Below are 13,397 nucleotides of genomic sequence, written 5' to 3' on the forward strand. Positions count from 1 at the left end.
AATACTAGAGACATCAGCAGTCATATTATAAACAACATATAATTTTAGTTCAAGGGAATTGATTTGGAAATGTACTTCGCTCAGTAAAGAGGTAGCAGACGACAGGTATAGATGGCTATATAAGTTGTCAGTCATGGTTACTATATTTGTTTTGCTAAATGTTTTTGCTTTGCAATAACTGAGGTTTCTACAACAGGAGTAAGTTACTGGAAAGTAACAGATGTAGATGAAATAAAAATGTCTCAATGAAATATTTTTAGAGTATAATAATATATGATGGTAGAATTCGTGATTTGATGGTCATTAAGAAAATTAAAATATTTCATTAGAGCTTTGATATTATCCACGTTTTTATCATTTTTACAGTATCCATTTTATGGTATCCATTAGGTAATATCCATTTTTTAATCATAGTCAGATTAGTTTGACAAATATCCTGCCTTCAGGATGTGTTGTCTTGGATTGCTGAGAAGCACTAAGTCAATTACGATTGATCATCACACAATGTTGCTGTTACTGTGTACAATGTTCTCCTGGTTCTGCTCACTTCATTAAGCATCACTTCATGTAAGTCTTCCCAGGTTTTTCTGAAATCTGCTTGCTCATCATTTCTTACAGCACAAGAGTATTCCATTACCTTCATATACCATAGTTTGTTCAGCCATCCCCCAATTGCTGGGCATCCCCTCAATTTCCAATTCTTTGCTACTACAAAAAGAGCTGCTATAAATATTTTTGTACATGTGTGTCCTTTTCCTTTTTTATGATCTCTTTGGGATACAGACCTAGTAGTGGTATTGCTTGACCAAAGAGTATGCATAGATTTATAGCCCTTTAGGCATAATTCCAAATTGCTCTCTTGAATGGTTGGATCAGTTCACAACTCCACCAACAATGCATGAGTGTTCCAATTTTCTCACATCTACAACATTTATAATTTTCTTTTTCTGTCATATTAGCTGATTACATAGGCATGAGGTAGTACGTCAGAGCCCAAGTCTATCGAAGTTGGTCATTGCACAATGTTGCTGTTACTGTGTACAATGTTCTCATGGTTCTGCTCACTTCACTAAGCATCAGTTCATGAAAGTCTTTCCAGGGTTTGCAGAAATATGCTTGCTAATATTTTCTTATGGAACTATAGTATTCCATTACATTCTTATATCATAACTTGTTCAGCCATTCCCCAATTGAAGGCATCCCCTCAATTTCTGATTCTTGGCCACCACAAAAAGAACTGCTATAAATATTTTTGTACATGTGTGTCCTTTTCCCATTTTCATAATCTTTTTGGGATACAGACATAGAAGTAATGTTGCTGGGTCTAAGGGTATGCATACCAAATTGCTCTCCAGAATGGTTTTTCTTTTTCCCTTCCCCTCCTACTTGCCTATAGGGTAAGATGGATTTCTTTACCCAACTGAGTGTGTATTTTATTCTCTCTTTGAGCCAATACTGATGAGAGTAAGGTTCACCCTCTCCCTTTTTTCTGTCTAATGTAATAAGGCTTTCATGTCTCTTCATGTGATAAAATTTGCCCCCATTCTGCCTCCCCCTTTCCTCTTCTCCCATTAGAATTCTTTTCTCACCTCTTAATTTTTTTTTATCATACATCAAAGTCAACTTTTACCCCCATCCTCTGTCTTATTATACTCCTAATTCCCCAATAGAGAAATAGTTCTTAAGAGTTACAAGTAACATCTTTCCATGTAGAGATGTAAACAGAGATGTAAACCTTATTGAATATTATACTTTTCCCCCTTCTTTCCTGTTTACCTTTTTATGCCTCTCTTAAATCTTGTATTTGAAAATCAAATTTTATGTTCAGTTCTGACTTTTTCATCAGGAAACTTTGAAAAACCTCTATTTCATTGAATGTCAATCTTTCCCCCTGAAAGATTTTGCTTAATTTCCCTGGGTAGTTGATTCTTGATTGTAATCCAAGCTCTTTTGCCTTCTGGAATATCATATTCCAAGCCCTCCAGTCCTTTAATGCAGAAGCTGCTAAGTCCTGTGTAACCCTGACTGTGACTCCTTGAGATTTGAATTGTTTCTTTCTAGCTGTTTGCAGTATTTTTGTTTTGACCTTATAGTTCTGAAATTTGACTACAATGTTCCTTGGAGTTTTCATTTTGGAATCTTTTTTCAGGAGGTGGTCAGTGGATTCTTTCATTGACTATGTTACCCTCTGGTTCTAGGACATCAAGGTAATAATTTCTTGAAAGATACTGTGCGGGCTCTTTTGATCATGCATTTTCAGGTAGTCCAATATTCTTAAATTATCTCTCCTGGATCTATTTTTTCAGGTCAGTTGTTTTTCCAATGAGGTATTTTCCATTTTCTTCTATTTTTCCATTCTTTTGGTTTTGCTTGACTGATTCTTGATGTCTCAAAGAGTAATTATTTTCCACTTGCCCAATTCTAATTTTTAAAAAGTTGTTTTCTTCAGTTAGCTTTCATATTTCCTTTTCCATTTGGCCAATTCTATTTTTTTTTCTTTTTGAAAAGGCAGTTGGAGTTAAGTGACTTGCCCAAGGTCACACAGCTAGTGAGTATTATGTGTCTGAGGCTGGATTTGAACTCAGGTCATCCTGACTCCAGGGCAGGTGCTCTATCCACTGCACCACCTAGCTGCCCCGTCAATTCTATTTTTTAAAGAATTGGTATTTTTCAGTAAATTTTTGTGCTTCCTTTCCCAAGCTGTTGATTCTTTTTCATAATTCTCTTTCATAACTTTAATTTCTTTTCTCAATTTTTCTTCTAACTCACTTACTTGATTTTTAAAATTCTTTCCAAGTTCTTCCAAGAGGACTTTTTGGAGTTAAGACCAATCCATATTCCTCTTTGAGGCTTCGCATGTAGGTATTTTGACATCATTGTCTTCTTCTGAGTTTGTGTTTTGATCTTCCCTGTCACTATAGTAGCTTTTTATGGTCACGGCTCTTTTTTTTTTTTTTGTATTTTGCTCCTTTTAAAAAGTTGAGTTCTGCTCCTGGGATACAGGAAGCACTGTCCCAAGCTTTTTAGAGTGGGGGTCAGGGCCTCAGCCACTGGCTTTCTGTGCCAGGGCCTCTGGGACTAGAGGCTTGCCCACTGCACTAGTGTGACCCTCCTAGTTATACTTCTCAAGCCCTGGGTTTGCCTGCTGTGCTGGGGTTGGAGGCCTCACAGCTGGACTGCTGTGCCAGGACTGTGGGGTCTCAGTTGCTGATCTCAGTTGCTGTTGCTAAGGCCTCCCACAGGCTTACCTGGATACTACTTGAGTTGGGCTCTACTCCCCTTTTACCCAAGGGAGATTGACCTTTCCTGAACTTCTTCTAAGTTATCGTGGGCTGGAAAAATATTTTGCTCCACCTATTGTTCCAGAATTCTTTTAGTGGCTTGATTTAATGTTGTTTCTGAGGGAAACTGGGCAGAAGTGAGGCAATTTCCTGGCATTTCTCTTCCATCCTGGCTCTACACACTGCTTCCTACCCCCATCTTGTTGTTTTTGAAGAGATATGGGATAGGCAAGCTTCTTTCTAACCTTTCATTCAGTCATATTTCCAAACATCTACAAAATTTCTTTTATTTTAGAGAAGATTTAATCTTAAACCTTCTTTTCCCAGATATATTCATATATATGTATACATATATATCTATATCTATCTATATCTATATCTATATCTATATCTATATCTATATCTATATCTATATCTATATCTATATCTGTATCTGTATCTGTATCTGTATCTGTATCTGTATCTGTATCTGTATCTGTATCTGTATCTATATCTATATCTATATCTATATCTGTATCTGTATCTGTATCTGTATCTGTATCTGTATCTGTATCTATATCTATATCTATATCTATATCTATATCTGTATCTGTATCTGTATCTGTATCTGTATCTGTATCTGTATCTATATCTATATCTATATCTGTATCTGTATCTGTATCTGTATCTGTATCTGTATCTGTATCTGTATCTATATCTATATCTATATCTATATCTATATCTATATCTATATCTATATCTATATCTATACATATCTGTACATATATGTTACCCTTACCCTTCTGTCCATCTTAATATTTAAGACATCATGTATTCAGGCATATGTTGACTTGTTTTCAGAGATGTTAAGTTCTTCAGAGAATATCTCTTTTCCTTTATCCAATGTAATAGAAATTGGGGCATACATTTATCCCATTTTCATGGTGGTCCCCATGACATTATAGTGCCAGACAAGATGACCCAATATTCCATAAGATGAATGTACTTAGCCTATGTGTTCATGACGAAGCCAACTCCTTTATTCACTCTCAACCATAATCACTCTGGACCATACTTTAGTTTAGCTATAACTTCTTTACATTGTCTAGTTTCATTAATAAAAGATTATTAATATAAATATTTTCAGTTCCTCTGAGAGTACATTAGCTTCTTCAGTAATGGAGAAAGATTCATATGTAGATTACAAACAACTAAATTAGCATTTATAGGTTGTCCAAAATCTGTCTTCTCTCTGTTCCTTTTTCCACCAGTCTACCACCCATTAGTGTGGAAGTGGAAGTTGGCTGCACAGGACAAAGAGCCATTTCATATTTTAATCTGTTTCATGGATTGCTATGGCCAAATAATTTGTTACCTACTAGCCATCTTTCTGGTAATGTGCCATTCTTTATTTAGGTAGACTGATTCTTGATAAGCAGACACAACCTTTCATCAAAACTATTCTAAAAAGTCTTTCTAACTTGTTAAAATCTACCAGAATTTGTGATCTCTTAGCATACCCTTTAAAAACACAGGATTACCATTGGGCCAACATGACTACTATGGAAAATCTAACAAATGGAAGAAATTATTGAAGAAAAAATTATTTTGAATGCATAATATTTAAACTTTGCACAAGAGGAAGAGTAAAAAGAAAAGCAACAGATTGAAAATTTAATTTATGATAAATATGTCTTATAAGTTGTTACATAAAAGAGTCTATGAAAAAAATAAAAAAAATTTATAAGAATTGGGGCTATTTTCCTAATGGAAAATGGCCAAAGGATATGAACGATTTATAAAAGAGGAATTATATTTAGGTTATGATTTTAGTAGAATGGGAATGTAGAAGATGTTTGACTAAGGAAAAAGTCTAATACTTCCTCTTGATTGTCCCCCCAACAACATACTGGTAGAGATCCTTATTCCTAACTTTTTCCTTAAGTTCTGACTTTCTAGCCAGAGACTTCATCTCTAGCCAAGGGAGAAAGGTTATTTTTTTTTTTCAAAATTGCTGCAGGAGGATCGAAGGGAAATCAGAGACACCTAAGGCAATTATCTCAGAGGGAAGCTTCTCTAGGTCTATTTCCCTCACACTCACTAGTAAGGCAAGCCCCAGTCTCTTTAGGACTAGCTATTATTTTGGTTCATTTGATCTTCTCTGTGTATAAAAAGTTACAAAAAGCTATAAAAGTATGTATCAATAACATCTTTCTGTCTAGTTCTGAGCTCTCAGACAGAGAAAAATCTCAGCAATTAGAAAGAGAATATTTTTCTTTTGTGTTTATTAGCTACCTCTAGTCATCCACATGTGCATGTGGCTGCGCACGCGCACACACACACACACACACACACACACACACACACACACAGAGAATGATATTTTACAAAAAAATTCCTTTAAAATGATTGGTGAAACAGAAAGGGGAAAGAGCTGGTAAAGTAGATTCATCTCTGCCTAGAGAGAGAATGAGAGAAAGAGGGAGATGATTGACGAGTACATCCACCTGGATCTATCTCCATAGTATCACACAGTACCAAAGTCACTATACACTTCTTTTCTGTCTGGATCACACTCAGTCCAGATCTCAGAGTCTCAATATCAGGGTTATAGCCTCCTTGATTTCTCTGTAGCTTTATGGTGGAGGATGCAAAGGTCATGGCAGAGGTGTGTGGTGGTCTCAACGCTTCCCTTCAGTCTCATGGCTCTCTCTCTCTCCCCTGCCTCCTATTTCAGTGGCACCTCATTCCTGAAGCTCCTCAAGTACTTCATTCAGGATGCTAGATTACTCATCACTTTTGGAAATTACAGCTCTCCTCTCTCTTTTCAGATAAGAGTAAAGGCAATCTGTCTATATATTAGGTACAGTCACAGCACCTATATCCTTTCAATCAGAACACATTGAGTATTTCTATTTTGACCCAAGGTTTTCCATTTCCAATTGTACTGTGACTCTGTGACCAAAGATGTGCTATACAAGCATGCAATTTTTTAAAAAATTCTTCAAAGCATTTAATAATTTGAGCATCTTAAAGGAAAACATTTCTGAGATATGGCTTCAAATTCATCAAATTGGCTGAAGTCATTAAAAGCTTTACAAAAATGGATTGATAGAAAGGGAGAGACATAGTAGGTCCTAAGACACATAGTGGATATACTTAGGTTGTAATACATTACTAAGAATTACTTCTTTACTAAAATTTCCATAAAACCATCATTAAAGTCGTGCATGACTAGGAAAGGGGAGATAGGTGGCACAATGGAGAGAGTGGTGGGCCTGGAGTCAGGGAGACTCAACTTCATGAGTTCAAATCTGGCCTGAGATACTTATTAGCTGGGTGACACTGAGCAAGTCGCTTAACTCTGTTTGCCTCAGTTTCCTCATTTGTAAAATGAGCTGGAGCAGGAAGTAATAAACCATTCCAATATCTTTGTCAAGAAAAGTCCAAATGGGGTTACAAAGAGTCAGACACAACTGAAAATGACTGAACAATGGTGACTAGAAAACAGGGGCAGGTAAGTGATGTAGTGGGTAGAGCGATGCGCTTGGAGTCAGGAATACTCATTTTCCTGATTTCAGATCAGACCTCAGATATTTACTAGCTGGGAGACCTTGAAGAGATCACTTAGCCATGTTTGCCTCACTTTTCTCATCTGTAAAATAAATTGGAACAGGAAGTGGTAAGCAATGATAGTATATTTTCCAAAAAACAAACAAAAAAACCAAACAAACCCCAAATGGAGTCAAAAGAGTCAGATATGATTGAAATGATTAAACAACAAAAATGACTGGAAAAGGGGGTGAGTTGGTGATGATAGTAGTGAGGGGATAATAGGTGAGTAGTGTGCATAATGCATTATTATCTGAAACATATTTAAAGACTCAGAGGAGAGCTCTTAGTGCATCTTGCAAATGTCTTAGAAAGGATTTATGGAAGGACACAGAAGATGTAACGGCATAGTTGAATTTTAATATTAACTCATGGTCCGAGTATGTTTAAAATTGCAAAATGTGGCATTAGCTGGTCTCTGGTTGGGGAGATAGGAATTCTATTACATTATTGGTGGAATTATAAAATGGTACAACCTTTGTGGACCGCAATCTGTTAGTGAATAATGAATTGCAAAATTAACTACACATCTGACTAGATGATACCATCCAGGATGAATGGGAGGTAGGAAGAACAATTTTCTCTAGAGATGCCCACCCCACATCTTCCCTTTCTTTCTCTGTCTCTACTCTATCCCCAGGCAGCCCAGAAACCACCCCTCTTATATGACTGCTTACACAGCTTGAAGGAAGTGGATGTCACCTACTCTATTCTTTCCAGCGAGATGAAAGACCACCAGACCTTACCTGTGCCCTATCTTTATGCTCTCCAAAACCCAAGCATTGCCATCTGACCTACTGATTTAACCCAAGAATCTAAGGTCTTGACATCCATCTTGCTGCACTCTTATGATCTAAATGGTCAATTTATATTAGAAGTATTTAACTACATGAATGAGATGAGGGGAACACCCTGCATGATCTAAATGGTCAATTCATGTTGGGGAGATTTTAACTACATGAATGAAATGGAAGGAGCACACTGGATGGAGGCTCATGAGTAATAGTCTGAATAATAGCACTTTTAAGGCTACCTGTAGAACTATGAAAGGGAGGTGTAGCCACTTGGGCTCTAGAAATGCAATGTGCTAACCCAATTCCAGAGAGCACTACCAGAAAGCTTCTTTGTAAATCTCAAGGATAGAAGTGCCATCTCTTCCAAAGCCTGATGTCCCCTGGGTTGAGTTTATATAGCAGAAAGGAAATTGGGGAATATCAATTATTCCATGGTTTGAGATAAGTCAGATATCAAATCAGCTTCTTCATTTGAATAAATCTGCTGTAAATCCTGAAAAACAAACTGGCTTTTTACAAGATCTGTCTTCAACAGAGAACTGCAAATAACTCCTATTTATACTTGTGTTATGCAGAGCCTGAAGGCAATAGAGAGGCATTTCAGTTTTTTTGAGTAGGACAATGACATGGTCGTATCTGTACTTGAGGAAAACCACTGGCAGGTATGTGGAAGATGGATTAGCACGGGGCAAGACTTGAGGTAAGGGGATCTATTACCAGATCATTGCAATGGTGCAAGGGAGAAATTATGAGGGCCTGAATTAAGATAGTAGCTGTGTGAATTAAGACAAAGGAGTTTTGTGAAAGATGTTGTAGGAGGCAGACATGGGAAGATTTGACAACCAATTGAATACATAGGATAAAGGAAAGTGAGAAGTTGAAAATAATGCTGAGGTTATGACTGTGGGAGACTGAAAGGATGGTCATGCCCTCGATAGAAATAGGAAAGTTCACTGGGGGAGAGGGTTTTTGGGGAAAAAATGGATTTTCTTTTGAACATATTGAGATGGCTATGGGACATCCATTTTTAAATACTCACTAGGCAATTGTTTATTTAGGATTGTAGCAAAGGAAAGATACTAGGTATATCATTAGCATAGACATGATTTTTAAACCTATGGTGGTTAATAAGGTCACCAAAAGAAAGACTGTAAATAAATACTTATTAATTGAATGTAATTTTTTATAAAAAAAATAGAAAAGAGTCTTAGCAAAGCAAGGGGTAGCAAAAGGAGGACATAAAAATTTGGTTTAAAATTTAAAAGAAACAATTTATTTTTAAAAATCACATGATTATATCAACTTAGGTATAAAAATCTTTGACAAAGTATGATACTGATTGAAGGTAAAAACATTAAAATTATAGGAATATAATTTTTCTTTAATATAATCAGCAGTACTGTACTAAAATTAAGAACTAGCACTATTTGTAATGGACTAGAAGTCTTCCCAGTAGGATCAGGAGTAAAGCAACAATTAGTAGTAGAAATGCCATATAGAACAATAAGATAAGAAAAGGAAATTGAGGGAGATAAGGATAGGGAAAGAGGAAGCAAAATAATCTTTAATTCCAGATGATAGATGGTTTACTTACAGAATTATAGAGAATCCTAGAAACATTAAAACAATTAATAGTTTTAGTAAAGTGCCAGAATATGACATAATCAAAATAACTCTGAATATTAGTAGGAATAAAAGGAATAAAAAGTCCACTTCACATAAAAACCATCGAACATATATGAATTAACCTCTTAAGCTATGCAGGAGTTATATGAATGAGTTTATTCATAGCGATATTAATAAACCCACAAAGTGGGTCAGACTAGTCCCTTCCTTAAGCCCAGTGACCCCCATGAGAAGGGGAGACTTGCTTTATTGACAGGAAAAGAAAGGATCTAGACAGTTATGGGATGTTATAATTGGCTGAAATTGGGGAAAGTGGGTTGTGATTCAGGTATGGCTAATTATGGCCCTCTCTGACAATTAAGGAATGTTACTTGTATTATAGAGCCCATTTGCCTCTTGGAATCTTGGTTAGTGCACTAGAACCACCAAGTTAGTTGTCTCCTTAGTTGCAGTTGTCCCCTAATAGCACAAGGACAGGTAAAGACAAATGACTTGAGTTTTGGGGAGATGGCATCAGGTTAAGCTGGTTGGGGCTTACAGAGGACAAGCAGATGTCCTAGGGACATCTGAGAATTAACAACATACCCTTTCTACCACGTCTTTAAACTAGCTTGGAGGTAAAACTGAAACTGAGCAAAGTGAGTTCAGGCAGATACTAACTCAATTATAAAAATCAGTGAGTGAGATTGAGACCACTTACCAAATAAAAACTCAGGAGATTTCTCCAGGTAGAAAACAGAAGGTTTTATTCTAGCAAGTCTCGTGAGAGAGTTGGGCGTCTCCTACCCAGGGCAGACTGGTGTAGAGAGGCGAAGCACAAACAACAGCAAGCAGTATATATGGTGTTAGATGAACAACTCCAAAAGGCCCCCCTCCCCACTGTTTGTCTCAATCTCTTTATCCTCATTGGCTGAGGCAAGAGACCTCACAGTCTATATTTAGAACCCAAGAGATACATTTTACTCAAAACACTTTGGGAGCTAGAGGATTGCCTTATTCAGTAAAGTTAAGGCACAAAACAACAGAGGGGGTGGTTACAAAACAAGGGAGGGGGTGGGCAGCTGGTGCACAACCCCCTTCCCCAAAAGCGGAAGTGAAACTTAGGTCCAGTTCATGCTGAAGCCTCACTACACTTATGGAGCATAGCTTACATATTACATGAGAAACTTTCACTTGTCCCATGCAATCAGTATAGAATAAAATCAATTACATGTAAAACCAACACAACAGAAATCAGAGATAATATCCATTTTTATCTTTTCACAAATTTACTGGGGAAAAGAGACAAGAATTATACTGAATTAAGAAACATAAATGGGTTATAATTTGCACTGGTAGAAGGAATACTCACAGTGATAAATCACAGATCAAATGAAGAATTCTGGCAAAAGTATACATACTGAACTGGAGAAAAAAGAAATATGAGATAGTGAGATCAGTTAGAAGGACATTACAACAATAGTTACAAGTTGAATAGAGATGCTCACAATAGAAATAGAAAGGGAGGAAACATTTAAAGGGAGTAAATATTACAAAGGAAAAAAATACTGGATTTAGTGACTGGATTTGGGGCAGAAGGTGGCACTAAAATAATAATACACTTTGTTTTATCCTTGGGGAGTGGGTGAACAACAGGTACTATTTTCAAAGGAGATACTCATGAAAAGAAACTAATGATACCCAGAAGCCTACATGGAAATTCTTCATTGTATTTGAAGTGCACCCTGATGACACAGCCCAGTTTTAATTGTTACATCTGGGTATGCTTTGGGCGATTTGATGATTGCCCACAAGGCCTACTAGACAATTTTGTCTTTATTCGTTAGGGAATTTGTTCATGCTGTAAAGTTACTTTAAATATTGCTTCCACAAAGAGATTTAGGAACATATATAGATAAATACCATTTCCCTCAGGTTTGTTATCGGCACTAAGAATTCACGTAAAAAGAATCACTGTCTCTTGGCATCTTAATTCCTGCATCTTCGCCATCTCTAAAGGAAAGATGACCTTTATTCTAAGACTCTGAAATACCTTAAAGGACATTGGTAAGGATACAACAATTTTAAAAAATTCCTTGTTATTTACATAGGAGATGTATTCATCTGCAAAGCTACAGTGCCCAATTATATCTATGCAACAACAAAGCATCTGGATTAAAACCAGAAAAGCTGTGTTAACCATCCAGATGTTTTGCCTGCATGATTCCCAAATCTGAATTGACAGATGATCCAGATGATTGATGGAAATTCTTGTTTTTAAGCTAGAAGGTTTTTATATCATATACACAGAGTTGTAGCAGAGTTTGGGGGTGGGGTGGGGAGAATTATACTTTGGTTTACTAGAAGGAATAAAAAGAAATAGAAAAATTTAAGTAATCATGGAAAGAATTATTTCATCACCTCAGAGATCATTTCACATTTTGTACATTTTTTTTCTTGGCAAGTGTGGAGAAGGACAAGTATGTTTTTAGAGTTGTCATCAGTCTTTGCCATGAATCCTGAAACTCATGGTAATATTAAATTTCTCTAATTTCCTAGAATCATGAGAAAATAAAGTCTGTTAACGACATCTACTTCATTTTCCTGCATCCAGAATAAACTTCTCTAATGAATTTCAGATGAAGTTCTCTACCCTGGAAATCTCCAGGAAAGGGGAACTCACAGCTTCCCCAAACAACACATTCCAAAGTTTAATCACTCTTAGGTTAAGGTGTCATAGCAGAAAAGGAAATGAAAACATTGATTATTAGTTTGAGCTCTAACATACATCTAGACTCACTCCTCCATTATCATGAATTCACTTTAAAGATTTTAAGATATATTCTGAATGCTTGCAAAGCCATTTCAATAGAGAATTTTCAGGAAATCACCTTCCTTTTTTTGTGGTACAAAGTACTTCCCTCTCTATTAATCTGGATTTTTAGAACTCAAATAGTTTCGGCAGGACATTGAAAAGCTGGAGAACACACAGAGCAGGATAAGCATGATGGCAAAGAACTTGGAATCCATGTCACATACATGAGAAGGAACTGGTCATGTTTAACCCAGAGAATAAAAAGCTTAAGGTGGTTATGATTGTGTTTCCAAATATCTTAAGGGCTTTCATTTAATTATTCAGTTGTTTTCAGATATGTCCAACTCTCTGTGACACTATTTGGGGTCTTCTTGGCAAAGATACTGGAGTGGTTTATAATTTACTTCTTTAGATCATTCAACAGACAAGGAAAATGAGGCAAACAGGGTTTGACTTGTTAAGGGTCGCACAGCTAGTAATGTCTGAGAACAAATCTGAACTCAGGAAGATGGGGTCTTCCTGACTCCAGGTCCAGCACTCTGTCCACTGCACCACTTAGCTGCCCATTTCATTTAGAAGTGGTATTAAATTTGTTTTGTTTGGCCCCAGAAATTAGAACCAGAAACAATGAGTTGAAGTAGAAGAAATGTTGATTTAGGTTTGATGTCAAGAAGCAAATTCTTAATAATTAGGGCTGTCTGAAAGTGAAATAAATTGTGCTGGGGGTTGGTATATTTCCTTTTATTAGAGGCCCTTCAAAGTAAAGATGACCATTTGTAAGGTATATAATAGTGAGGATTCCTTTTGGATATGAGTTTGACGAAGTGGTTGCTGAAATACGTTCTAGCTCTAAATTTGTGTGATTCTGTTAGCTCTCAAAATAATTTTCCTGAATTCCATTCCCAGTGAAGATGAAAAATAACTCCTAGTAACTTCCTTTAGGTTTATTTCTGGGAATCTACTCAGAAATCTTCCTAGGAAAACTCATTTAATTTAATTCATTAAACATTTGTTGAATGCATATTATGCTCATGGCACCAGGGTAGCCAACTGGGACACAAAGACAAATGTCAAAACTTCCTGTTCCCAATGATCCTTCTAATAGCCAATAATTCTTGTAATAGGCTACATTTTCACATAAGAAAAACATTATTATTCCTTCACATGACTGTGTCATGCAAGGTTTCTACAACTTTGATTATTGGAGGTGTCCACTTAGATGCATTAAGTAATGAAATAAATTATTTTGTGAAGTTCTGGACAAAGCAGAACATGATGCAAATGCAATTAATATTTTCATCAGGAATCAAG

This window comes from Phascolarctos cinereus, unplaced genomic scaffold, assembly GCF_003287225.1.
Source record: "Phascolarctos cinereus isolate Bilbo 61053 unplaced genomic scaffold, phaCin_HiC Scaffold_725;HRSCAF=1366, whole genome shotgun sequence".
NCBI lineage: Eukaryota > Metazoa > Chordata > Mammalia > Diprotodontia > Phascolarctidae > Phascolarctos > Phascolarctos cinereus.